A 25463-nucleotide genomic window follows, 5' to 3' on the forward strand; every position below is an offset into this window, starting at 1 on the left:
CATTGTGGGCACTGTGGTCCCCGTGGGGCCCAGCGGAGGCGGAGCGGGGCTGAGGCCATTGGGGGGGAGGGGGCGGGGCGGGAATTTGCGGGCGCCGAGGGAGCCCCGGGACCACCCCCGGCAGCGCGGGATGGGCGACAGCGACCGCGGTCAGCACCGGGAGCGGGGAGAGGGGAGGGGCGATGAGGGGGGGTTTGGAGGGGTTATGAAAGGATTGGGAGGGACTGAGGGAGAACTGGGGATCCTGAGGGGATGTGGGGTGTCCTGAGGGCGTTTGGGGAGATCGAGAGGGAGAACTGGGGATCGTGAGGAGGTCTGGGGGCTCCTGAGGGGATTGGAGGGGTTGTGAGGGGATGTGAGGGGGTAAGAGGGAGAACTGGGGATCCTGAGGGTATTTGGGTGGTCCTGAGGGGGTTTGGGGGGATTGTGAGAGGGCTGAGGGGTTGTGAGGGGGTTTGGGACATGGTGAGGGGATGTGGAGGGTCCTGGGGGAGAATTAGGTATCGTGAGGGGGTTTGTGGGGCTTTGAGGAGATCTGGGAGGGGTCTTGAGGGGATATGGAGAAGTCATGAGGAAATCTGGGGGGATTCTGAGGAGATTTTCGAGGGTCCTAAGGAGGATATGGGAGCCCTGCGGGGGACCTGGGGTACTGAGGGTAGTGTGGAGGGTTGGGGGCACTTGGGGGCATTCTGAGTGGGTTTGGGAGGATTTTGGGAGTTTCCGACTAGATTTGGGGCATCCTGAAGGAATTTTGGAGATCCCCGAGTGGATTTTGTGGGTCCCTGACTGGATTAGGGGTGATTTGGGGTTATTTTGGGGTCCCTGACTGGATTTGGGGGCATTTGGGGAATTTTTGGATCCCTGGCTGAATTTGGGGGTATTTTCAGATAATTTTGGGGTCCCTGACTGGATTCTGGGAGGATTGGGTAATTTAGGAGTCCCTGAGGGGACTTTGGGGTATTTTCAGGTGTTTTTGGGGTAAGTTTGCCTATCTGACCAGTTGTTTTTGGGGTAAGTTTGGCTATCTGACCAGATTTTGGGGTCCTTGTCCTGATTTTGGGATATTTTAGCATACCTGACTACATTTTGGGGTATTTTCGGGTCATTTTGGGGTTCCTCACCAGATTTTGGGCATTTTTGGGTAATTTCATGGTCCCTGACCAGAGTTTGGTGATTTTTTTTGGGTTATTTTGGAGTAATTTTGTGATCTCTCACTAGAGTTTGGGTGTTTTTGGGGGTATTTTTGTAGGACAACAGGGGTAGAATGGTTGGGACGGAGAGAGACAAGAGATCTCTGAAGTCAGGTCATGGAACTTGGGGTTTATTGCAAAGGGCCTGGGTGCAGGGCCCTGCTTGGAGCTGCCAGCCACAGCTGGAGCAGGCCTGAGAGAGGGAGAAGAGTGGTGTTATATTTGTCCAATTATCCTATCATCAACAAAACCAAACAATATTAAAGGTAGCAGCAATTTTCATTGAATAGCTTGGAATAAATAAAATCAGATACACTTGAAATATTGACAATGTAATTTGGTTAAAATAAGGGATAATTTGGTTCCGATAATAGCACATAAGCAAAAAAACCAAACGGAGAGGGGTACGGAGTGCAGGGCCCTTGGACCCCTGCCACCTCACATGCGAGCTTGCCAAGCGAAAATTCCCCCTTTTGTGCCATATGTCAATGCCATCTCCTCCCATTTTCGAATCATCACACTTCTACCTCTGCCCTCATCACCACCTTTACCGTGCATGCTCCACCGCTCGGTTTGGTGGTCACACACGTCTTTGGGGGTCGTCACTGATGAAGGCCTCTCCTCTTCCTCGATGTCCTTTCATTCACCTTTGAGTTACACATGTGCACCAAGCCAGTATAATGTAAGCCAAAACGAACATAATATTATATTTAAGCATCAAAGCAATAAATCTCTTAGAACTAGCATTTTCCTCGGTCCCAACCAGATTTTCCTTTCTGTTAATTTTTAGTAACTGTTATCTCTTGCTTTTCCCTCTATCCTTGAACATCTGCAGGAAAAAGGAGAGGGGGGGGATGGAACCCCTCCTCTCCCTTTCTTTCTTGGCATTACACCTTTTAAGAGTTTTATTTTCTCCAAATATTAATGACTGTATCAATACTGATTACTGTTTCAATTTTGTCAGCACGGATCATACCTATTTACCACACTTCTCATTATCCTGCTCTGAGTTTTTGGAGTTTTCTGTCAAAAATCTCTCCCCTCCCCCACTCATCCACAGGGGTTTTGAGCAGTTTTACCTTTTTGGGGGAAATCAAAGCGATGCCCTGATGCTCCTAATTAGGGGTAGGAGAAGTGAGGCTCCAGGGCTTCCCGCTGAGCCGGAGCCACCGGAGCCGCAGTGCCGGGAAAGCCGTGGCGGGAGCTGCGGAGAAGTTTGTGTTTTCAGCTCAATCCCCTCGGGCCCGGGCCCGTTCCAGGGCTGTTCCTCAGCTCCGGCTCTGCCCTCACGCAGCCCGGGGGGCCCTGAGAGCGCGGGGCGGGGCTGTGCCGTGTGCAGAGCCCGCCCCTGGCTGCGATTGGGCGGTGGTGCCGTCAGTCTCGTTTGTGGCGCGCTGATTGGTGGGAGCGGGGCGGAGCAGGGCCCCGGTGGCGGGCTGAGGGCGGCCGTGGCTGGGCTGCGGCGGCATTGTCGGAGCGCGTGTGCGGGCCCGTGAGCGGCGGCAGCGGCCGGAGCGCGGTGAGGCGGCGGCGGAGCTCGGAGGCGGCCGCAGCGCAGGTGGGAGCCGCGCTGGGTTGTGCGGGGGCTCGGGGCTGGCTGCGGGCCTCGGGGGCGGCAGGGGGCTCGGGCGGGTTCGTTGTGCCGTGTCCGGCGCGTGTTGCCGCTGGCATGAGGGCGCTGCGGGAGCGGCTGCCCGCGGTCTCCTTGCGGCCGCTGCCTCGGCAGGAGCCGCTGCCGGCGCAGCGCTGGCTCGGCCCGGTTGCTGTGGCTGGGACAGAGGGGGCTGCCCCGTGCCCGGGGCTGTGCGGGGAAATTGCCGTGGCCGGAGGTTTCTGTGCCCAGAGGAGACAGAGGAGTCCTGTAAAAGTGACTTTATTGCTGGGCAGAGGGAGAGGCCGTGGGGCATTTGCCGTGCGCTCTCTGCCATTGTTGTAGTTCTCAGCCTCCTTTTTATCCTCATTTTCCCGGCCTCATCTCCCTCTCCCTTTGTGCACTGGCTGAGGTGCTTGGAAGGTTCAGACCTCCCGATCCGCCAACTGCATGTCCTCGTTAATGTGCACCCCCACTTTTGTATAACAGCCGGTATTCACGGCTCTGTTAAGTCTGTTCTTCTGGAAGTTCAGGAATTTAGCGGGACTTTGTGTGAGCAGCGGTCCATTTTAATTAGTAACATTTATTGAAGCTGGTGGTTTCGCCCGTTACTTCCTTATCTACAAATCCCTGGTGCCTCGGTCAGCTGCTGAATGAACAGCACTCTCAAGGTGTGGAGCATGGAAAAAAAGATGAGAGTTGCTGTACCACATCAGCGGAGAAACAGCATTCCTTTAACCCATTTTTTGCCAGGGAGCCACAAAACCGTGTCCCCTTCCCATTCTTTCCACGTTTGTACCAATACATGAACTGCTTAATTTTTCCGTTGTTTTTGTTTGTTTTTTTTTCACCACTTTTCATTTGTCATCTATTTGCCAACAGCAATTTGAATCATTTAATTTTCCAGAAACTCCTCTTTTTTATAATAAGAGATGATCTGATCCCATCCCATGGTTATGTGTTGTGTTTCTCATTTCAGTGGATTGTTCGGCAAGAAGTTCAGGAGCTGGAGCTGTCTGGTTGGTTATTCCGAGGGCAGCTTGTAATCTAATGATGCCATTGAAATGAGAAATGGGTTCTGTGGCTCCTGATATGAATTCGTTTGGGTTCCCAGGGGCTGGTCCATGGTGTTGTAGAATTTATTCTCCTGGCCATTCATCTTTTCCCCGTTTTTGGCCGCTCTCCCCAGCCAGGGCTGCATCATTTGACTGCTTTTGTCTAATTAAATCATCAAATAGTTGTAATCACAACTGATTTCCCTGAAGTTTTGGTAGCAAAAAACCCCCACTGCTCTAATATACCCTATATAACACAGACAGTGACAGCACATGATGGAGTGGCCAGAGGGATGATTCCCTCCCACTTTTTAAAGTGAAGTTTCCCAACATTCTCCATTTGTTGTTTCCCTTTGCAGCTTCACCCGTTTCTGTTGCAGGGTCAGATATCCTCCCTCTGGGCTCTGCCTTGAGCTGTGCAAATTCCATCAGTGCCAGCAGGCAGAGCTTGGGGTGAGGGGCAGAGGGAATCAGCCCAATTCCTGCCCCAGGCAAGAGACCCAGGTGCATTGTCCACCCTTTGCCCAGCAGTGTTCATTTGCATTTCTAAAGCTCCTCTGGAGGCTGCCTGGAATGAAGCTTCTCTTCCAGGGCAGCCATCTGGTGAGTCACACGTGGTCCCCCAGAATCTGCATTTTAAAAAAGAATTATTAACTGTTTACCAGTTAAAAGTATAACGGTTAAAGGTCTTCCATTTTGCAAAATGCAACATAAAGGCGAACATGGAAAAACCCTGACCCAAACTTGATTCTCACACTTCTGTCCCAAACCTACCTAAAAATATAAAGTGGGAATATTACGCAAATTTTTTCTCATGTTGTTATTTTGCCGCTGAAAGAATCTCTTTAGTGTTAGAGAGTCAAGGCATTCCTTGGTTCTGGCCAGGATGTGCAACAGAAATAATTTCTTTCATAAATAGCCCGGCTGTGCAGAGAAAATCATTCCATGCCATGTGAGTTTTACTCGATTTTTCCTAGACTTTATGTAGTCTGGACCAATCTAAATCCACTCCTTTAATGTTCATTGCTTCCAAGTTGTGTAAGTTTTTAGTATTTGGTTTCCTGTTGGACCCGGATTTCTTCCCCTCTGATGTGAATTCGGTCTCCACACTCCTGGATTTCCTTCTCAGCCTCTTCCAGCCCAGGTGTCTCCAGCTCTGCCGGGGGCAGTGTCTGGGGTAGCTGTTGGTTGCTGTTTGCTGTTTGCTGCTGGGCAATGTTGATGTTTTGTTGCTGGTCGTTATTTCTGTGGGTGTCATTGGGCTATTCCCAGTTTGTTGGAATGTTGAACTCATCTCCATTGAGTGGTGTAACACCCCTTAAATAAAACCTTTAAAATTCCTTTTCCAGTGGAAAATCTTTTGAGTAGAGAAACCTTTCTGAGCAGAAAAATAAGGTTTAAAAGAACCGAAATCGGTACATTTTGCAATACTTCAACGGCAGGCAGCCCAGAGTGTGGGTGTCAGTGAGCCCCAGAGTGGAATTGTGCCGTGGTGTTCCCCAGCAGCTGTGGCAGTGCAGGCCCAGCCAGCGCTGAAGCTGCAGCAGTGGCAGCAAGGCTTGGCCCCAGTGGCTGGAGCTGGCAGAGGAGGGTGGCCAGGATTGCAGAGGATTCCAGGCGAGGATCTGTGGGCAGGCGCAGGGGCTTGGCCCGCTGTGGAGCCCTGGCTGCTGCTGCGTTGCCTTCAGGGCAGGCTCAGGGGTGGCCTCCCATCCTCCTGCTGCGGGCGGGAAGTGCAAATCTCCGGGGCTTCAGAGCCCTTGAGGCCAGGCTGAGGGGTCCCCCCGTGTTGAGCTGTGCTGGCGGCTGTTTGTGGCCTCAGGGACACTTGGCATGGGCCCCTTGGCCACCAGTGGTGCTGCTTTGCACTCCTCAGGCAGGAGCCGATGCCCTGGCTGGGTGTTGGCAGCAGCAAAGTGCCAGGGCAGGCTGTGTGCCAGCCCAGCTTCCTGTGGGAGAATGTGCCTTGATATCTGCTCCAGTGGTTGCTGAAGCAGTGAGAATTGCTTTTGCCCCCCTGTTAGGTGCCATGGTGTCAGCAGAAGATATTGAAGCCTTCCTGCTCAGGGCATTTCAGTGCCAGGCTCTCACAGGCACCCACAGCTTCGTGGGTTGAGCTGAGCATGGGGCAGTGACCTGCGCTGTGTCTGATTCCCCTTCCTTCCCTCCCCTGGAACAGGGTGTTGCTTTTAGACACCACTTGTCCTGGTTGCTTCAGAGTGCTTTGGAGAGGCTCCATATCTAATTTTCCCTCTTTCCCTGGGGCTGCCAGAACTTCAGGGTTCACTTCAGCATAGGCCTTGCCAGACATTTGACACAGAGGTACAAAAGAACTGGCCTCTGTATCCCTTTTTATGATATTAATTTGTGTTACGAGTTTAGTGATCAAATCTCCTCCCAGTAAATCATGATAAAAATTAAGAGCAAATAAAAATTCACGCATTTCAAACCCATCTCCCGGATCTACTAATAGTGGTGGAATAAAACCATACGTGTTTCCCACTTATGCCCTCACTAATGAAACATATTTTTAGCATTTTCCCCCCCTTAGGACTAAGGTTTAGAGTGGATTTAGAGACCCCTGTGTCCGTCAGGAAATGCCTCCTCTCAATGCAGACCCACCCTGTATGTTCTCAAGGGCTGCAGTGTGGAGGGTCCCTGGTGTGATGGGAGCTGTGACAGCCCTGCCAATCCATGTCCATCAAGGGGTGGACTTGCTGGTCCTGAGGGTGCTGCTGTCTGTGCTTGCAGTGTCCTTGTGCCCTGCAGCTGGAGCCCTGGTTCCTTGCCAGGGGCTGTTTGGGTGGGCTCTCCCCTGCCGAGGAGGGCAATGCCTCTGCCAGGTGCTTGTAGCCAAGCTGTGCCCTGGGTGCTGGGGCCCCCTTGGGCCCTGGTGTTGATCCCTCAGGGGCTGTAGGAACTGTGCCCTGGCCTTTGCCTTCAGCTTGGCCTTTTGCTGCTCCCTTCTTGCACTCACCTGCTGTGCCTTTGTGCCCAAGTGCTGCAGGGCCTTCTTGTGCCCCTCCTGCAGCCCCCTCAGTGCCTCTGGGTGCTCATCCTCTGACAGCTGCTGAGCTTTCTGCAAAATCGTTTGTATCTCCAGTAACCCTAACAAAATCCTTAAAAGATAATCTCCTTGCTAAAATGTACAATCCACATTTCCCATGTGTTCCTTGCTCCTCCTCCCTGTGCTCAGGGTGCCCTCCCCAGCCCGTATCCCAGAGCCGCTCCCTGTCCTGCCGCAGTGTCCAAAGGCGCCCCCGGCGGGCAGGGCCGGCAGCTCCACGGGGCCGGGCAGCGGCCGGGGCGTCCCGCAGCCTCCTGGGGGCCGGGGGCCGCTGCCGGCCCTGCCCGGGCTGGTGGGGTCAGGCAGCGCCCGGCGCTGAGCCCCGGCTGCCCCACAGCCCCGGCCTGGCCCCGCAGCTCCCCACAGGCCCCCAGGCCGTGCTCCCGGTGCCGCAGCTCTGCGCCCGGTGCTGCCTCTGCCCCCCACTGAGAAACCCCCTGAAACCCTGACCTCCTTGTTTTCCTCTTCTGCAAACCGGGGATACAAAAGATCTGAATCAGCTGACAAGTTTTGAGGCTAAGGCCCTGCTGATAAACATCCCAATCCTCAGTATTTTTCTCTTCCTCCGCTTTTCCATCATCCTTTTCCTTCCCACATAGATTCCTGCTGCAGCTTTTTGCCTTAACCATATTGCTGCATGCTCCCCTTCACCCAATCCCTTTGCAGCACACCAACACCATCCATGCCCTGTTGTCCAAATGCGAGGGGAATTTGGGGAGGTGGGAGTGGGGCAGCGCCAAGGCCGGGCCCCCCCGCACTGTCCCAGTGGGAGCGGCTGCAGTGGGGACCGAGTGCGGGCGGGAGCGGCCGAGAGCCCAGCGCTGCCCCAGCCCGACCTGCCCCAGCTCCATCCCTGCCCCTGCCGCGGGATGCTGTGGGTTTGGGGGGAAGAGGGAGCCGGCAGTGGGTGCTGGGCCTGGGGCAGGAGGAGAAGGGAAAGAGAAGCAGGGTTGAGGAACAAAAGGGTCAAACGATGCACGTGAGAGGAAAGGTGAGATTGTGCAGGAGAAGGAGGAATAGCAGGAGGAAGAGGAGGACACAGGAGGGGGAAGAGGAAGCAGCACAAGGTTCCACCTCTGCTTGTATCTGCAGCCTCCAACCCCAGCCCCAGGAGCATTGGCCCCCCTCCACGTGCAGCAGGTGACAGAGGATTGGGATACACAATTTTCCTGGGGGTGAATCTTGGTGTTTCTGAGCTTTATTGGGCTAATTGTTGGTGCTTTGTTTTTTTGTGGGGGCTGAATCTTTATATTTTGGAGGCGGCTTTTGCTGAATCTTGATGTTTGGGAAGTTTTTGATCTGTGTCTTGATGTTTGGAGGACTTTGTGCTGAATCCTTGTGTTTTGGAGGTTCTTAGAGACACAAGATGCCCAATGACTTAATGAGATGAACTTGGGCAAGGAGGAGCTCCCAGTCCAATGCACTCTCATCTTGTTTTTTTCCCCATACCAGGATTTTTCATTCCTAGGGCGTGGCTGGATGGAGGAGGAGAAAAAGCCCTGGAGATTCTGCACGAGGAGGGGCAGCAAACCCAGCCCAGGGAGCTGCGGGGAGGAAAGAGCCCCCCTGAGCCGGGAAGGCGGCCGGAGATGCAGCCAGAGCTCAGAGCTGGTGGAGAAGCCCCATGGCAGGGAGAAGCCCCACAAGTGCTTGGAATGTGGGAAGGGTTTTAGTCGGAGCTTAAAGCTGACTGAGCACCAGGTGATCCACACTGGGGAACAGCCCTATGAGTGTGAGGAGTGTGGGAAGCGTTTCAGCTGGAGCTCCAGCCTGAGGCAGCACCAGGTGATTCACTCTGGGGAGAGGCGCTTTGAGTGTGAGGAGTGTGGGAAGAGCTTCAGCCACAACTCTGTCCTGATCCAACACCAGAGGATCCACACTGGGGAAAAGCCCTTTGAGTGTGGGGAATGTGGGAAGAGCTTCAGCCAGAGCGGCAACCTGATGCGACACCAGATGATCCACAGCGGGGACCGGCCTTATGAGTGTGGGGAATGTGGGATGAGCTTCAGCCAGAAGGGCCACCTTATGCAACACCAGAGGATCCACACAGGAGGAAAGCCCTATGAATGTGTGCAATGTGGGAAGAGCTTTAGGTACAGCTTTGGCCTGAGGAAACATGAGAGGATCCACACTGGGGAAAAGCCCTATGAGTGTGGGGAGTGTGGGAAGAGCTTCAGCATGAAGTGCCTGCTGACAAAACACCAGAAGATCCACTCTGGGGAAAAGCCCTACAAGTGTGGGGAATGTGGGAGGAGCTTCAGAGAAAGCTGGGCCCTGATTCGGCACCAGGTGATCCACACGGGGGAACGGCCCTACACCTGCTTGGAATGTGGGAAGAGCTATGGGTGGCACACTGAGCTGAGAAAACACCACCAGCGTGTTCACTCTGGGGAGAAGCCCTACAAGTGTTCTGAGTGTGGGAAGAGGTTTCAGACCAGCTCCAGTCTCCTCGTACATCAGCGGAGTCATAAAGAGGAGAGGCCCTTCTGCTGCCCTGACTGCGGGAAGGGTTTCCAGCAAAACTCCAAACTCACCATCCACCAGCGTATCCACACCGGGGAGAGGCCCTACAAGTGTGGGGAGTGTGGGAAGAGCTTCTCACAGAGCTCAATCTTGACCAAACGCCAACGGAGGCACCTCTGAGGGAAGCCCTGTGAATACCCCGAGTTCAGGAAGAGCTTCATGCACTCCTCCAACTCCTTCCCCCATGGGAGAATCTGTGTTGGATGATCCCCAGTGACCCTCATTGGGCAGAGACCTGATGATCCATGGTCCTGCTGATCTGTGTTGGGAAGACACCTGGGTGGGTGGCTCCACATCTTCCTGGCTCCCCGTGGGCATGTGGATGTCTACAGGGGCAGGAACATCCATTGGGATGCAGACCAACAATGGGAATTCCTTGAGGAGAGTGGATTTGTTGACTTTCAAACCCGTAAAATCTTTTGCATTCAATCCTATCTTCTGGTGGCATCAAGGAATACTGAATGGTCTTGGAGATCTTTTCCAATTTCAGGGGTGCCACGATTTTGATTTCCTATTGCCCAAAGGTGTCTTTGGCAGCCAAATGATGAAAAAGTGGGGAAAAAACCAAGATTTTTGAGACAGTGGGGTGGGAACCTCACCAAAAAATATTCTTCCCTCCCACCAAGCCACATAGGTTCTCTGCCAGCATGGACACAGAATTCCTTTTCTTTTGGCCTTGATTTTATTTTAGTTTCTCTTCATCCCTTTAAAATATCTGATATTGGAGTAAAAACAAAGACATTAAATTAAGATATGCATGTGGTTATGGTAGTACACAGTCATGGAGAGCAGCATGGGGACATACGGTCATGGATGGGAATGGGGACATGGGGGGATGCAGTAATCCCTTGGTCTCTGTGCTTTATATGAGTCCAAATCTGGCTAGCTCTGGACTCTAGCCCACACGGAATTGCAGAGACGGAGATAAAAGACGAGAAGCGCTCTTCTCCACGTGGGAACGAGGATCCTGTTTATTGGCTTGGGACAGAACACTTCTGGTGACCACGACTGTTGAGAGTTTTTTGCAGATTGAGGAGTTTTTGTTAGACAATGGCCATATTCAGCCGATGCACAATCCAGCCTGCTTGTAATAATGGACAATGGACGTGTTCACAAACAATGAATAATGGACATATTCAGAAATGAGGTCGGTATATCCTTGAAAGCGATACAAGAAGAAGAATCTTCAGGACTCAGCAAGTTCGTCAGCAAGTTTGGGAAAGTCAGAAAAAAGTGAGCCATGGGTGGGCGAGACAAGCACAGCAAGACGCGTAAAAAATTTGGTGATCCCATCAGCATTCTAATTTAGATGTGTGAACAGCTAGGATTAACCAATCATGTATTAGCTAGAGATGCGTGGACAGTAGAGATTTATTATAAATATAGTCTTTTTAAGGATAATAATTTTGGCTCACTGGATCATATTGGTCATGGTGTGTTGTCGCTGAACCTCCACACCCCGCATTTCTGGTGGAGAACGCGGGCAGGCCCAATGTCGCAGCACTAAAGGGATTCAAGGTCGGCAATTTGGCTGATGTGCAGGGATCAGAGCCAACCCTCGAGGAGCGGAGCAGCCGGTGTAAAGTATCCTCACTGCCCCGGGGAGAAGGAAAGGTTACTGGAGCTCCAATCGTAGATGACTTGAATCTCACCCTGATCAAGGTGAGCGGCCGGGGAGGAGATGGGGTCTGAACATGAAAGGGAAGGTGTTCAGAAACTCCTCCAACATATCCTCTCTAAGAGAGAACAAAAGTATGATGCCTCCAATTTGGAGGGACTATTGCAATGGGCTTGGGACCATAATCTCATAGCAGGAGCACAGGTTGCTTTTCAGATTTCGACATGAGAAGCTGTGGGACTGTATTGCATCTGGCAGGAGTGAGGCAAAAGAGGTGTCTAAATATTCTACTTTGTAGAAAATTATCATAGAGGTGTTGCAAGCTCAAAGGCAGAGAGGAAAGCTGCTGCAGCCCTTGCCTCTGCGTCAGAACAGCCTCAGGCATTTCCGGCAAATTCAGTTCAGCAGCTGTTTTCTACCACCTTAGATATTCCCTCACGCAGCCCACAACCCCTCAGCTCAGAATCGAGCATTGCACCGACTGCTCCTCCAGCTCAGAGCGAGAAAGAGGAAGCTGCTGCCTCTTCAGGGGGGTTGGGCTGTCAGACAAAGGTCAGTTGTACTCAGAGTGAAAAAACCTCTTCAGGGGGATAAGCCTGCAGAACAAAGAACAGTTGTACTGGGAGTGAAGAAACTGTTGGTAACAGTAACTTAGAAACTAAACATGCTGTATGTGAAAAGGGTAAGGAAGGAGATGTTATTATGAATAATACTTCTATTGAAGAGGATTTAAAATCTTTAGTGGACAATTTGCAAAAATTAGTAATTCAACAAAAGGATTCAGTTGTCCCCAAAAGAGACTATTCTTTTGAGAAAATGGACTTGCCAATGATAGTAGGTTCAGACAGACAACAAGGAAAGTGGTTACCACCCTCCCAGTTTGTCTCTGAGCCAGCATTCGAGATGGTTAAAAGAAATTCTCCTTCTCATGCTGTAAAAAATGTGGAATTAGAATAGGAATGTGACCCTGAAATAGAAGCAGCTCAGAAACAAAATGGAAGGGAGTTATTACAGAAGCTATTGTAGAAGGGACTTTTCTCTCAAATGATGTATAGGCTTTTCCTGTAGTGACTAATGCTGCAGGTAGAGTTTGGGAACGTTTCTATTGGAAGATTTTAGAAAAGTTAAGAGCTGTAATTTCACAATTTGGTTTAAAATCCCAACTTGCACAGTCACTTCTGCAGTATATTTTTACATCTAACACATTAATTCCGGCTGATGTGTATACCCTGATAAGACTTATAATGCCACCCCATCAGCAGGTGATGTTCCATAAAAGCCGTGAGGAAAAGTGTGCTCAGGAAGCAGCAAGACCTAGAGTGCAGGGTGATCCTCTGCGTGGTTTAACAGCACAACAGTTCCTTGGCAAAGGGCCGTGGGCTGCTGCCACTGCCCAGGCTGGGAGCATTGATCAGGTCTTACAGATGAGCCAACAACCAGCACATAATGCTGTCCTTGCACTTCCAGATGGGTTATGCATTAAGTCTTTGACACAGATTCGCCAAGGAGGGAATGAGGGCTTTGATATATTTGTAAACAGATTGCATGAAGCTATCTATGATCATCCTGATTTGGATACAGACACAAAAGTAAAATTGTTTATTATGTTTGCTTTTGACACTGCTAATGATAAAACTCAGCAGATTTTGGGAACATTAAGGAAGGGACCTGATGTTACAGAAAAGCTGGAACTTATAGCTAGAACTACAGAGACACAAAAAGCAGCCCATGTAGCTGCTGCAGTAGAGGATGTGGTAAAACCATTGCTTTCTAAACTGCAAAAGAGAGCCGAAGGAAAGAACATTAAGTGCTTTGGATGTGATAAAATCGGACATGTTGGGAGTCAGTGTTGCTCTACAACTGTGAAAAAATTTTGTTCTATCTGCAAAAAAGATAACCACAATACTAAAGAATGTTGGTTCCAGGGAAATGGGTCTCGGAGTGCCTTCTCTCCAGGCATCACAAAACAAGTACGGAGAGCTGCCTGGATAGCTCAGCCTCCCATGGAGGAGGAGGAGGGCTTTGCTCACTCACATCATCAACTCTGGAAGCGCCGGGGTGGACGTGGAAATCGCAGTAGACGTGACCATCACGGACTCTGCTGTGCACCTGATAGATACCAATGTAAAAGGACTCTTGGGCGATGGGCTGAGTACTTGTCTGTTAGGGAGATCATCTGCCAGTAAAAAGGGATTGGATGTAATTCCTGGGGTTATTGATGCAGACTATCAAGGGGTTGTTAAAATTATGATTAGAACATTTTTCCCTCCTGTATCTATTCCAAAAGGTTCATGAATTGCTCAGCTTGTTCCTTTTAAGTCTTGTGTCCCCTGTACAGACTACAAGAAATGGGGAACAGGAAGCTTTGGTTCCACAGGTAAACCAGAAGTATATTGGGTCATGGACATCACAAGAGGTAAACCAAACAGGTAACCTTGACACATCCTAATGGTGATTCTATTACTGAGAAACTCATAATTGACACTGGAGCAGATGTAACCATCATTTCAAACACAATATGGCCAAAAAACTGGGCATTGGTTGATCCTCCTTTAGGCATTGCAGGTATTGGAGGGACTCAGGAAACTCAGATGAGCAGGGAAGTAATTACTTTTACTTTCCCAGATGGAGTGAATGTGTCTACAAGGCCTTATGTCATGCAAACTCCTGGCACTTTACTAGGTTTCCTTGGTAGGGACCTGTTAAGCCAGTTAAAAGCTACCATTGTTAGACAGCCTTTTTAGGATCACATTGCCACAAAGGTTGCTACATGGCATGCACATCCTCTGATCGAGGATGATCCAGTTCAGTTAGTGATCAATCAGAGCAAAGAGAGTGACAATTATGCCAAGCATCCTTTCGCCTTGATTTGTCAATGGGTTAAAACTCAAGCTAATCCTTAAGTTATTTTGGAATGGGTATTTTTACCTGTAAAACAATCTAGAACTATTACCACTCAGCTGGAACTCTTTGCTCATTTGATTATGAAGGGCAGAGGGAGAATATTGGAAATCTGGGGACACGAACCATATGCAATTGTAGTACCATTGGCTAACTGGTATCTTGAATGGGGGATTAGGCATTCTGTTTCTTTACAGATAGCTTTGGCTGGATATGGTGGTAAAGTTCACGATATTTATCCACGGCACCGGGTGTTATCATCTTTATTGGAGCATCAGTGTCTGGAGGACAGACCCTGGAGATCTGACTGTTGGTGTCTGGGCAGACAGCATTTACAGATGCAGATAAAAGGTCAAAAAGGGCTGTCTGCACTTGGCAGCAAGACAAAGTGTGGAAAAAGCATGTAATTTTTGGAGAGGTAAAAGATATGTTGCAGACAATAGAATTGAAAGCTGTGATTTGGGCTTTTGAAAATTGAAACAATGAGGCCATTAACATTGGTTCTGGTTCGCTTTATGTAGTTGGCTGTGTCCAATGCCTAGAAAGAGCAGTACTTAATAAGGTGAGTAATGAGCATTTGTATTCCCTTTTAAGCTGATTGCTTAAAAACCTAAATCAACGATGGCAGGAATACTTTATTATTTATGTTTGTAGTCATCAAGCTCTCCCTGGTCTGTCTGAAGGTAATGCTCGAGCTGATCAGTTGGTAGCCACTGTCTGGCCAATGCCAAACTCTGATAAATTAGGCAAGCTAAAACTTCCCATGCATTTCTTCATCAATCTGCAAAAACGTTAATTAAATAATTTAGTATTCCCCTTACTGAGGCTTTGGGTATTGTGTGATCCTGTCCTGATTGTCAACGACATGGCATTGGTTTATTCACTGGTGTTAACCCTAGGGTTACTCAACCCTTGCAATTGTAGCAAATGGATGTAACTCCTGTAGCAGAATTTAGTCAGAAAATGTTTGTACATGATTGCATTGATATCTATTTTTGTGTTATGTGGGTTACTCCCTTAACAGGTGAGACAGCATGTCATGTAGAGAAACATTTGTACAATTGCTTTGCCATATTAGGTATCCCCTTAGCAATTAGGACTGGCAACGGTCCTGCTTACTGTTCCTTAAGACTCAAATATTTCTGTAATTTATGGGGTATTTGACATGACACTGGTATTCCTCACAATCCTACTGGTCATGCAATTATTGAGCGTGCCCATCAGACGCTCAAGGGCATGCTGCAAAAACAAAAGGGGGGAACTACAGGGTTATCCCGAGGAAAAAAAGCTAATGCCATTTTTGTGCTTAATTACCTTAGAACAACAGGAGCTAGGGAAGATCCACCTATTCTTGTGCATCATGCCCTCACACATAATCCAAGGGAAAAATTGCCTGATGGCATTCAGGCTATGTTCAAAAGTCCAGAAACAGGGGTGTGGGAAGGACCAGCTACAGTAAAATTAATAGGAAGAAGTTATATATGCTTACTTACAGATAAAGGCATTTGTTGGATTCCAGCCAAGTGGATGAAGCCCTATCTGAAACCATCGTCACCAACCCATGTTGTGCCCTATTGGAATATGAATCCCAATATTACCAGGTAGATTGTGCCTGGGCCAGTCTGACCCTTGCTGTTGGGCCAAAGGCAGCAGCTTGTGGTGTATCACCCCAGAGATACCTTTAGCTTGCTGGAGATTGCAGCTGGGCACTGAACAAGTCCAGGCTTGTTAGGAGCTTTGTTTACCTCAGAAGGAATGGCTTCAGGCTGTGGTGAGGAGAAAGGAGATGGATTCTGCCGGAGGATTATATCCAGAGCTTTATTCCATGGTCACAGAGGTCTGAATCGTAGTAACAGCTCCAACAGAATCCCGACCACATGGCTTGATTCGGCTTTTAAGCTCTGGGACAGGTGAGCCACTAACCAGGTGGTAGGGGCAGGGTCTCTGGGGAGGATGACACCCAGACAGGCCAATGACCTCTGGGCATAGGGGCATCTTTTGAACCTGACCAACCACTCGATGGCTCTGCTGGAATGTTAAAACTGATTGACAGAACTCACTCAGCAAGGGGGCGAGAGGGAAGGGGAAGAGAAGTATTGGCACACCTGGGGAAGGGACCCGGAAGTTTAAAACAGGACATTACAACACACTGCAACAGTGCCCAGAGGTGGATAATCGGCAAAAGCACCGATTCCAGACAGCCCTGAATCTGATTTTTCAACACCTGACAGCTGAACAACGGTGGGAATATCTACCAAGTTTGCTGGAGTATGCTGAGGTAGTACTAGCAACTCAACATAGGCTTAATACACATGGGTTAGATATACACAGACTTCTTTTACCTTCACTTTCATCACAAGTTGTAAATCAGATAGAAAATGCTTGTTATCTGCATGGTTGTGCATGTAAGCCATGGCTTAAGGTTCATTGTATAAAGTGTAGCTTGAAAACTTGGCGACAAGTTCGTCAAGAACATAATTTAGCAGTGGTTTGAGGGGAAAAAGCAAAAATTTAGGCCTATTAACCTAATATGCAATAAGTGGTCTTACACACTTAACACTATTACCCCAAGAATGGCATTCACTAAATTTTTAGGGCGTAACTCAGGAGGATATCAGAGTTTTCTCCAGGATGTATCTTTGATAGAAGTATATGAGCGAAGATCGTTACTATGGGTGCAGTTTAACCTTGCTTTAATTGCTATAGTAAACCAAATTGTACTAGAAAGCAAGATATTAGCTACTGAATGTGGAGTAGGAATAGCAATACCACAAATACATCACTTTAGAGATTCTGAGTGGGAACGGGCTAAAGCAATTTGGGCAAAGCGCAGGCGTGATGGACAACAACTGCAACAATGGCAGCAGTCTGGCAAATATTGACAATGTTGCTCAGTGCAGTGATTAGGGAAAAGCAGGGTGTGTACAATATAGAGCAGCGAGCTAACACGTAGGTTACATGGGCTAACAGAACAGGGCAAGAATCTTTCTGCTTATCACCAGCTACACCTTCGGATCCATTTTGCACCTGTTTAATTGGAATTCCCTTAGACTCAGTGGAAGAATTTGGAAATTGGACCAGAGCTGAAATTTATGGCAACTTAAGTAAGGCCTGGTCAAATTGGTGTACTAATCAAAATGGGATGATCACAGAAATTTGGTGTGAAAAACAAAAAGTCCCTAGAAATCCTTTAGGAGCTCAGGCATTTACAATCACTCAAGGTTTAAATATTACAAGTAAGGAACCACAGGAATTGGATATTTTGGGATCAGTGCCAGGAAGTTATTGTTTATTCTTTGAGTACTAAAAAATAATAAATTTGCCTTCACTGGATCATGTTGGTCATAGTGTCATGTCCCTGAACCTCCGTGCCCAGCACTGGAGCAGCCTGTCCTGGCAGGACTGACCCCGGGGCACAGTGACCCACGCTGCAGCACTTGGAGGGGGCTGTGCCCCATGGGATGGACTCAGCTTGGAGAAGTCTCCGGTGGGAGAGAGCCCAGGGTGCAGCAGGGGAACGACTCCTGTCCCTGAGCAGAGGGAGAAGCCCCGGGGCATGAACTGAGCCCGGCCCCATTCCCTGTCTGCAGCACTGCCGGGGTAGGAGGTGCAGCTGGAAGGAGGGAGGCGTGGGGGAAAGCTGGGTTTAAGGGCCTTCACTTACTTCCCATTATCCTGCTCTGAGTTTTTGGAGTTTTCTGTCAGAAATCTCTCCCCTCCCCCAGACATCCACAGGGGTTTGGGGTGGTTTTTCCTTTTTGGGGGAAATAAGCGATGCAATGATGCTCCTAATTAGGGGTAGGAGAAATGAGGCTCCAGGGCTTCCGGCTGAGCCGGAGCCACTGGAGCCGCAGTGCCGGGAAAGCCGTGGCGGGAGGTGCGGAGAAGTTTGTTTGTGTTTTCAGCTCAATCCCCTCGGGCCCGTGCCCGTTCCAGGGCTGTTCCTCAGCTCCGGCTCTGCCCTCACGCAGCCCGGGGGGCCCTGAGAGCGCAGGGCGGGGCTGTGCCGTGTGCAGAGCCCGCCCCTGGCTGGGATTGGGCGGTGGTGCCGTCAGTCGTGTTTGTGGCGCGCTGATTGGTGGGAGCGGGGCGGAGCACGGCCCTGTGGCGGGCTGAGGGCGGCCGTGGCTGGGCAGCGGCGGCGTTGTTGGAGCGCGTGTGCGGTGCCGGGAGGGGTTGCAGCGGCCGGAGCGCGGTGAGGCGGCGGCGGAGCTCGGAGGCGGCCGCAGCGCAGGTGGGAGCCGCGCTGGGTTGTGCGGGGCCTCGGGGCTGGCTGCGGGCCTCGGGGGCGGCAGGGGGCTCGGGCGGGTTCGTTGTGCCATGTCCGCCCCGTGCTGCCGCTGGCGTGAGGGCGCTGCGGGAGCGGCTGCCCGCGGTCTCCTTGCGGCCGCTGCCTCGGCAGGAGCCGCTGCCGGCGCAGCGCTGGCTCGGCCCGGTTGCTGTGGCTGGGACAGAGGGGGCTGCCCCGTGCCCGGGGCTGTGCGGGGAAATTGCCGTGGCCGGAGGTTTCTGTGCCCAGAGGAGACAGAGGAGTCCTGTAAAAGTGACTTTATTGCTGAGCAGAGGGAGAGGCCGTGGGGCATTTGCCGTGCGCTCTCTGCCATTGTTGTAGTTCGCAGCCTCCTTTTTATCCTCATTTTCCCGGCCTCATCTCCCTCTCCCTTTGCCCACTGGCTGAGGTACTTGGAAGGTTCAGACCTCCCGATCCGCCAACTGCATGTCCTCGTTAATGTGCATCCCCACTTTTGCATAACAGCCGATATTCATGGGTCTGTTAAGTCGTTTTTCTTTTGGAACTTCAGAAATTAAGCTTCACTTTGTCTGAGCAGCAGTGTGTGTTAGGAACAGTTATTGAAGCTGGTGGTTTCGCCCCTTACTTCCTTATCTACAAGTCCCTGAGCCCTCACTCAGCTGCTGAATGAGCTGCACTATCAAGGTGTGGAGCCTGGTAAAAACATGAGAGTTCCTGTAGCACATCAGAGGAGAAACAGCATTCCTTTAACCCATTTTCTGCCAGGCAGCCACAAAACCGTGTCCATTTCCCATCCTTTTCACGTTTGGACCAATACATAAGATGCTTTTTTCTTTCTGTTGGGTTTTTTCCCCCCACTTTTCCTTTGTCATCTCTTTGCCTACAGCAGTTTGAGTCATCTTGCTTTACAAGAGAGGTGTCTGCTCGGGAAGGCAGAAAAAGCGTCTCTTGGAATGGAGAATGCAAACCCCGTCCATCTTAATTTTTAGACTAGTGAAATCAAGGGGCTCTCAGGCAAAGATATGGGAATAGGAATACCAGTTCTTTACTAGTGTGTATAATAAAGCAAACAAACACCAACAGCTGCGGCACTGACAGCAAACAGAGCCCGGACCCAGTCCCGGCCTTTGGGCTGCGGCGCTTTGCCCTTGTGTGCAGTTCCGGGCACGGTCGGCAGGGGCGCTGGTGGCTCCCGTGGGGCGGGGCAGCGCATCCCTCCCATGGGAACCTCTCTGAAGGGAAATAGAGCAATCCCTTCATCTAACTCTTTCACTTTTTTACCTTCTATACCCTTTCTCCTGTGTTTTGGGAAAGAATTTGGAGAAGGCTTCCTTTTAACTGAGCTCCTAGTGTTTCAATAAGGTGCTTCCTGTAAAGAGAGAGAGAGTTTCCCTGAACAGCTGGAGCTGTGGTTACCAAGGGGACGTAACTCAGAGCAGGATGAGGTCAGGAGAGGATATCCCGCCGAGGCTCGGTGGGAGTGTGGGCAGGGTCTGCTGCTGGAATCGGCAGAGGGGGATCTTCCCGTGGAGCCCAAGCCCGGAGCGTGGGCAGCCCCCACATGGCTGATGGCGGCTGATCCGGCAGCTGCCGGCAGAGCAAAGGCAGGTGGGAGAGCCCGGCAGCAGCGGCGGTGCCCAGCGCAGGTGGCACGGGCAGGGCAGCCGGGGATGGGATGGCTGGGACCCCCCCTGGGTGAGGTCGGTGCGGTGACCTCGGAGCAGGTGGCAGGACAGAGCAACCCCCATCTTCCCCAGCATGGCCGGCAGAGCGGCCGCGGGCCAGGCAGTGGGAGCAGGGCACTCAAATTGAGCGACAGCGCCGGGGCAGGTGGAGCTGCCCTGGGCAGTGAGGCCGCACCTGGGATGGAAACCGGGGCAGGCGGAGCTGAGGCGGGCAGCGAGCCGGGACCCGGGACAGGCGCGTGGGCCACGAACGGAGGGGGCAACACCTGCACAGCACTGCAGGACCTGCAGACTCTCCTTCTGAGTTTTTCTCTTGTTCCCCTCCCTTTTATTTCCCCTTTTCTTTTTTGTTTTGTCTCGAGGGTTTCTGATACTAAACGATTTTTATTCTCCTAAAATCTCCTGTCTAACATATGGTATATTCTCTTTCTTCTAGATTAAATGGGGTTTTTTTACAAATAAACCCACAACCTAACAAATCTAAACTTCTGCATGGATAGTTGAAATGGCCAACGAGCTAACTCAGGGCCTCTTAATGTTGTTTTTCTCATCACCTTTTTATTTATCCTTTGGCAAATTAAGGATAAATCCTAAATCCAAAAATCCCAGTGCACCCATAATTCCTTAAAAAATGATCACAGAAAGCTTGAATACCCCAGTGTGTTTTCTGATGCATGTCTTCTAATATTTTCCTAGAAGCACATTTTATTAAGTAATTGTCTTCCATCAAGAAGTTTCCATTTCCCTGATTTATCTTGTTCACTTCCTGTCTTGTTTAATTCTTTTTTCTCGGCTTCCCTAAACTTTGGAATTTCCAGTTTTTCCTCATTTGGAGTTAATATTAACATAACTCTTTCAGCTCCATTTTCTGCTGCATCCTTAGCTTTGTGATCTGCCAAATTATTTCCTCCTCTTTCTGGGGTCGTTCCCTTTTGGAGTTCCCTAATATGTACTATAGCTATCTCTTTTAGTTGATTGTAATGCCTCTAAAATAAGTTCCTCATGTACTAGTCCTTTTCTTCTTGAATTAAGTAATCTTCTTCCTTTCCAAATTTTTTACAGGTATGTACTATTCTAAAGGCATACCTTGAATCAGAATATACCGTTCCTTTATTTTGTGTTAAATATTCTAGTGCTCTTTTTAAAGTATATAATTCACAAGTTTGAGCTTACTAGTTTAAGGTTAATTTCCCTTTTTCCATAGTTTGCATGTTTTTCCGATCGACTACTACATACCCTGTATTTTCTCCTTTTGCAAGGAGATCTATCTCTGTTAGCTAACATAACTCCCAAAGGACTATTTTATTTTCTTTTTTTTCCCTGTATCCAACTTACTGCTTTTCTGTCTCATTTTTCAAGATCTTATCTATTCATCTTCTGCCTCTGTTTTTCACTTTCACTAACAACCTAAATACCACTTTTCTTTCAACTACACACACAAAAATAAAAAATCTTTTTCTCACACTACTTTCAGTACAATACACCTCCCTCCAAGGAGATATAGTGAAGCTTAAAATAGAGAATCTACATTACCTTTACTTTCATTTGTCTACATTCACTCAGTTTTATTTCCCATTCTCTTCCACACATTCTTTCCCACCCTCAGGACACAGAGTGGATCCCTGTTGACAGAGAATCGCGGGTCCCTGTGGCCTCCCCTCACCTTGGGGTTGGCCTCAGGGTCTCAGTATCTCCGGGCCTCCTGGGAGGGCCCTGACTCTGCTGCCTCCGGTGTCGTTCACCTGTGAGGCTGATTTGTGTTCCCTGCCAGGGTGGTCAAAAGACATAATGTGGATTTTACAATATTTTATACATTAATAGCATGAATTATCTCTACCATATACTACACTTTCACATCACCTATTACAAGTTTAGGTGTTTCTGGCCAGTCCTGGTGCTCTTGGATATCCCTCAACCCAGCTGTGCTGCCCAATCCCAGATGTTCTTGAGCATATCCTCAATCCGGCAGAATTTGGCTCAGCCGTGGATGCTCTTGGAATGTTAATTCCTCAACCCAGCAGGTTTTCATTCTGGATGCTCTTGGGCTCTCTTATCCCTCAAACCAACAGAAATTTTAAGAGCCCCTTTTGTCCCATTTCCTAGTGGATTGTGCTCGGAAACTCCTCTGCTCCCTTCCTCCGAGGGGTCCAGCCCCTCTCTGAGACCCAGTCCCAGTTACCCCGGGGGATTCTCTCACTCCTCTTATCACTCGCTGTGTCTCTTTACTGGCTGCTTCCCTCGAGGAAAGTTGGAAACGCAGCGTGGGAGACTCCAGCACTCACTTGGTAGGTCTGGGACAACCAGCCCTCGTCTCATTCACAGCCCAAAGCAGAGAATGAGGGGAGAAGGGAGCCCGGGAACCCAAACAGTCCTGGCATCCCGAAATGGGGAGAGGGAAGCAGCGGGAGCTTTTGGCATTGCTGGGACTGCCAGCAGCCTGGGCAGGGCAGGCACCGGGCACAACGGGGACCCCCAATCCCAGCGTGACCCCCAACAGCTGGGACAGGGGGGAACCTCCGAACACCAGAGGGGAAGGACGAGGAACGGGGAACTCCTGGGAGGCTTTTTCAGGCCTGAATCTGGGTGTTTGGGAGGTTTTTGTGGAGCCCAGATGGCCAGTGACTTGTAGAGATGGACTTGGGCAGAGCGACCTTCAAACTCAGTGTGTGTTGATGAAGATGAAACAGGAAAGCCTTATAAATATGATTGTCTGGCAAAAGACTTTGAGAATATAGAAAGTATAAGGAAGACTGAAATGAAAGCAAGCTCTGAGATACGTCAGTTAGTGAACAACTGGAAAACAATGGTGTGGCCCAAATTAAGGTAATCCCCTTTTGATGAAACAATTCCCTCTGCTCGCAGACAGATCCAAGGGTCACAGCAGACCCTACAGCTTGGCAGAGGGAGTCCAAAGAGGAGTTTTTAGGGTTTAAAATGTAACACAGAATGGTGATGTAATGATTTTTACAGGCTGTATGTAAATGCTATAGGATTTGTATGTTGTACTAGATTGGTTAGTGAGAAATAGAGTATTCAACACAGAAGAAGATTCATTGTATTGTAACGGGACCCTTACTCTCTTACGCTCTTCTCCTCTTACTCTCTTACCCTCTCATCCTCTCTACCCCTCTCTTCTTTCGGGCCTGCTCCAAGCTGTTCCTGGCAGCTCCAAGCAGGGCCCTGCACCCAGGTCCTTTGCAATAAACCGCAAGTTCCACGACCTGGCTGCAGAGATCTCTCGTCTCCATCCGTCCCGACCGTCCTACCCCCCGACAGTCCTACAAACGCGCTCATGCCTTGTTTTCCCCAAACCAGGATTTCCCATTGCCAACCCCAGGGAGGCTGCGAGGAAGAGGAAGATGCCCCGGGACACTGAGGCAGGTGAGGAGGAAGTCAGTGCCCCTTTCCCCTCTGTGCTGCTCCATCTTCCAGCCCAGCACAGCCTCGGCTGCAGCTCAGCCCTGGGGGATCTCCTTGCCCTTGCCTGTGGCACGGAGGCAAATCCCATCCTGTCATTGTCCTTCCTCCCCCAGAGCAGGAGCTGAGCATGGAGAGCAGGGAGGACAAATGCCCGCGGCAGAACCTGGTGGAAGAGGCCGTTTTGAGCGGCTCCACGGCACAGGAAGCCAACGGGGAGGAAAAGCCCCGGAGATGCCGCACAAGGAGGGGCTGCAAACGCAGCCGGCGGGGATCTGAGGGGGAAAGAGCCAGCCTGGGCTGGGAAGGCGGCCGGAGATGGAGCCAGAGCTCGGAGCTGGTGCTCCATGAGCAGCTCCATGATGGGGAGAAGCCCCACACGTGCGTGGAATGTGGGAAGAGCTTCAGGTGGATCTCCAACCTGATCAGGCACCAGAGTATCCACACTGGGGAACGGCCCTATGAGTGTGGGGAGTGTGGGAAGAGTTTCAGTCAGAGCTCCCACCTGATCCAGCACCAGAGGATCCACACTGGGGAGAAGCCCTACGAGTGTGGGGAGTGTGGGAAGAGCTTCAGAGAGAGCTCCCACCTGATGAAGCACCAGAGGATCCACACTGGAGAAAGGCCGTACAAGTGCTCCGAGTGTAAGATGTGCTTCAGCCAGAGCTCCAGCCTGATCCAGCACCAGAGGACCCACACTGGGGAGAGGCCCTACAAGTGTTCCAAGTGTGGGAAGGGCTTTCAGACCAGCTCCAATCTCCTCCAGCACTATCGGATTCACAGGGAGGAGAGGCCCTTCCAATGCCCCGACTGCGGGAAGGGATTCAGGCAAAACTCCCACCGCATCACCCACCAGCGCATCCACACAGGGGAGAGGCCCTATGAGTGTGATAAATGCAGGAAGAGGTTTCCGACCAGCTCCCATCTCCTCCGGCACTATCGGATTCACAGGGAGGAGAGGCCCTTCCGCTGTCCCGACTGCGGGAAGGGATTCAAGTACAACTCCACCCTCGTCACCCACCGGCGCATCCACACTGGCGAGAGGCCCTACGAGTGTCCCCAGTGTGGGAAGAGCTTCTCCAGCAGCTCTAGCTTGACCCAACACCAACGGAGGCGCCACTAAGGGAAGCCCTGCGAGTGCCCCGAGTGCGGGCAGAGCTTTGTGCGCTGCTCCAGCTCCATCCCCCAGTGGAGGAGGCACTTTGGGCACAGCCCTGGTCACTCACATTCCCTGTGATCCATGTTGGGAACACACCTGGCTGCTTCGCCTTTTTGGTTTGGCCTTAATTTTCCTCTGCTTCGCCTTCATCCTTTAAAAACACCTAAAACTGGATTAAATGAAGGAAATTGATCGAATATATCTGACATTGCATAATTTCTCAGTTGTTTTAGAGGGAATTTAGGTTTTGGGGACAGGTTCTGTGTGGAGTGCTGCTGTTGCTAAGAGGCAGGAATTTGATCCCACCCTTCTTGTGTTGCTAAGAACTCCTCCCCTGACCCAAACCCCAATTCCACCCTTGGGATACCCTATAAAAACTCCACGGCTCTGCCTTTGCCCTGTCTTTGGGGCATAAGAAATGGATTCCCAAAGGATCAGCCCTTTTCCCACAGGATTCCGAAGGATCACCCTCATTCTCCACTGGATTTCTAGAGGATCAAGCTTTTCCCGCTCGATTCCCAAAGGATCAAACTTTTTTCCACTGGATTCCCAGATTGTCCACCTTTTCCCGCTGGATTCCCTGAGGATATATATTTGCCCACTGGATTCCCAGAGGATCAGCCTTTTTCACTGGATTCCTAGAGGATTCTGACTGTGTCACTGGTTTTTTTTGTTTGTAGTACTGCATTTGTATTTTTAGTTTTTCGTAATAAAGAACTGTTATTTCTGCTCCCGCATCTTTGCCTGAGAACCTCTTAATTTCAAAATTAATAATATAATAATAATCATAATCATCATCATTATCATCATCATCATCAAAGAGAGGGGGTTTACATTTTCCATTTCAGTGGAGGCTCCTGAAATGAGGAGACACCCCTAAGGCTGGGCCATGTAAAATAGTTCCTGAAATATGTAGATTAGTTTATGGATATGCATGAGGGTCTATGAATATGCAACAGGCTGATCTAATTAAAACCAGATTAATTAAGGGGTGTCCCCGAAAAT

The 25463-nt window shown here is 50.2% G+C and overlaps 1 pseudogene; it reads left to right on the top strand.

Annotated features, from left to right (window-relative positions):
• Positions 1 to 69: 69 nt before the first annotated feature.
• Positions 70 to 25144, top strand: LOC131093455 (zinc finger protein 345-like; annotated as a pseudogene).
• Positions 25145 to 25463: the final 319 nt, after the last annotated feature.

Source organism: Melospiza georgiana, chromosome 25 (genome assembly GCF_028018845.1).
Source record: "Melospiza georgiana isolate bMelGeo1 chromosome 25, bMelGeo1.pri, whole genome shotgun sequence".
NCBI lineage: Eukaryota > Metazoa > Chordata > Aves > Passeriformes > Passerellidae > Melospiza > Melospiza georgiana.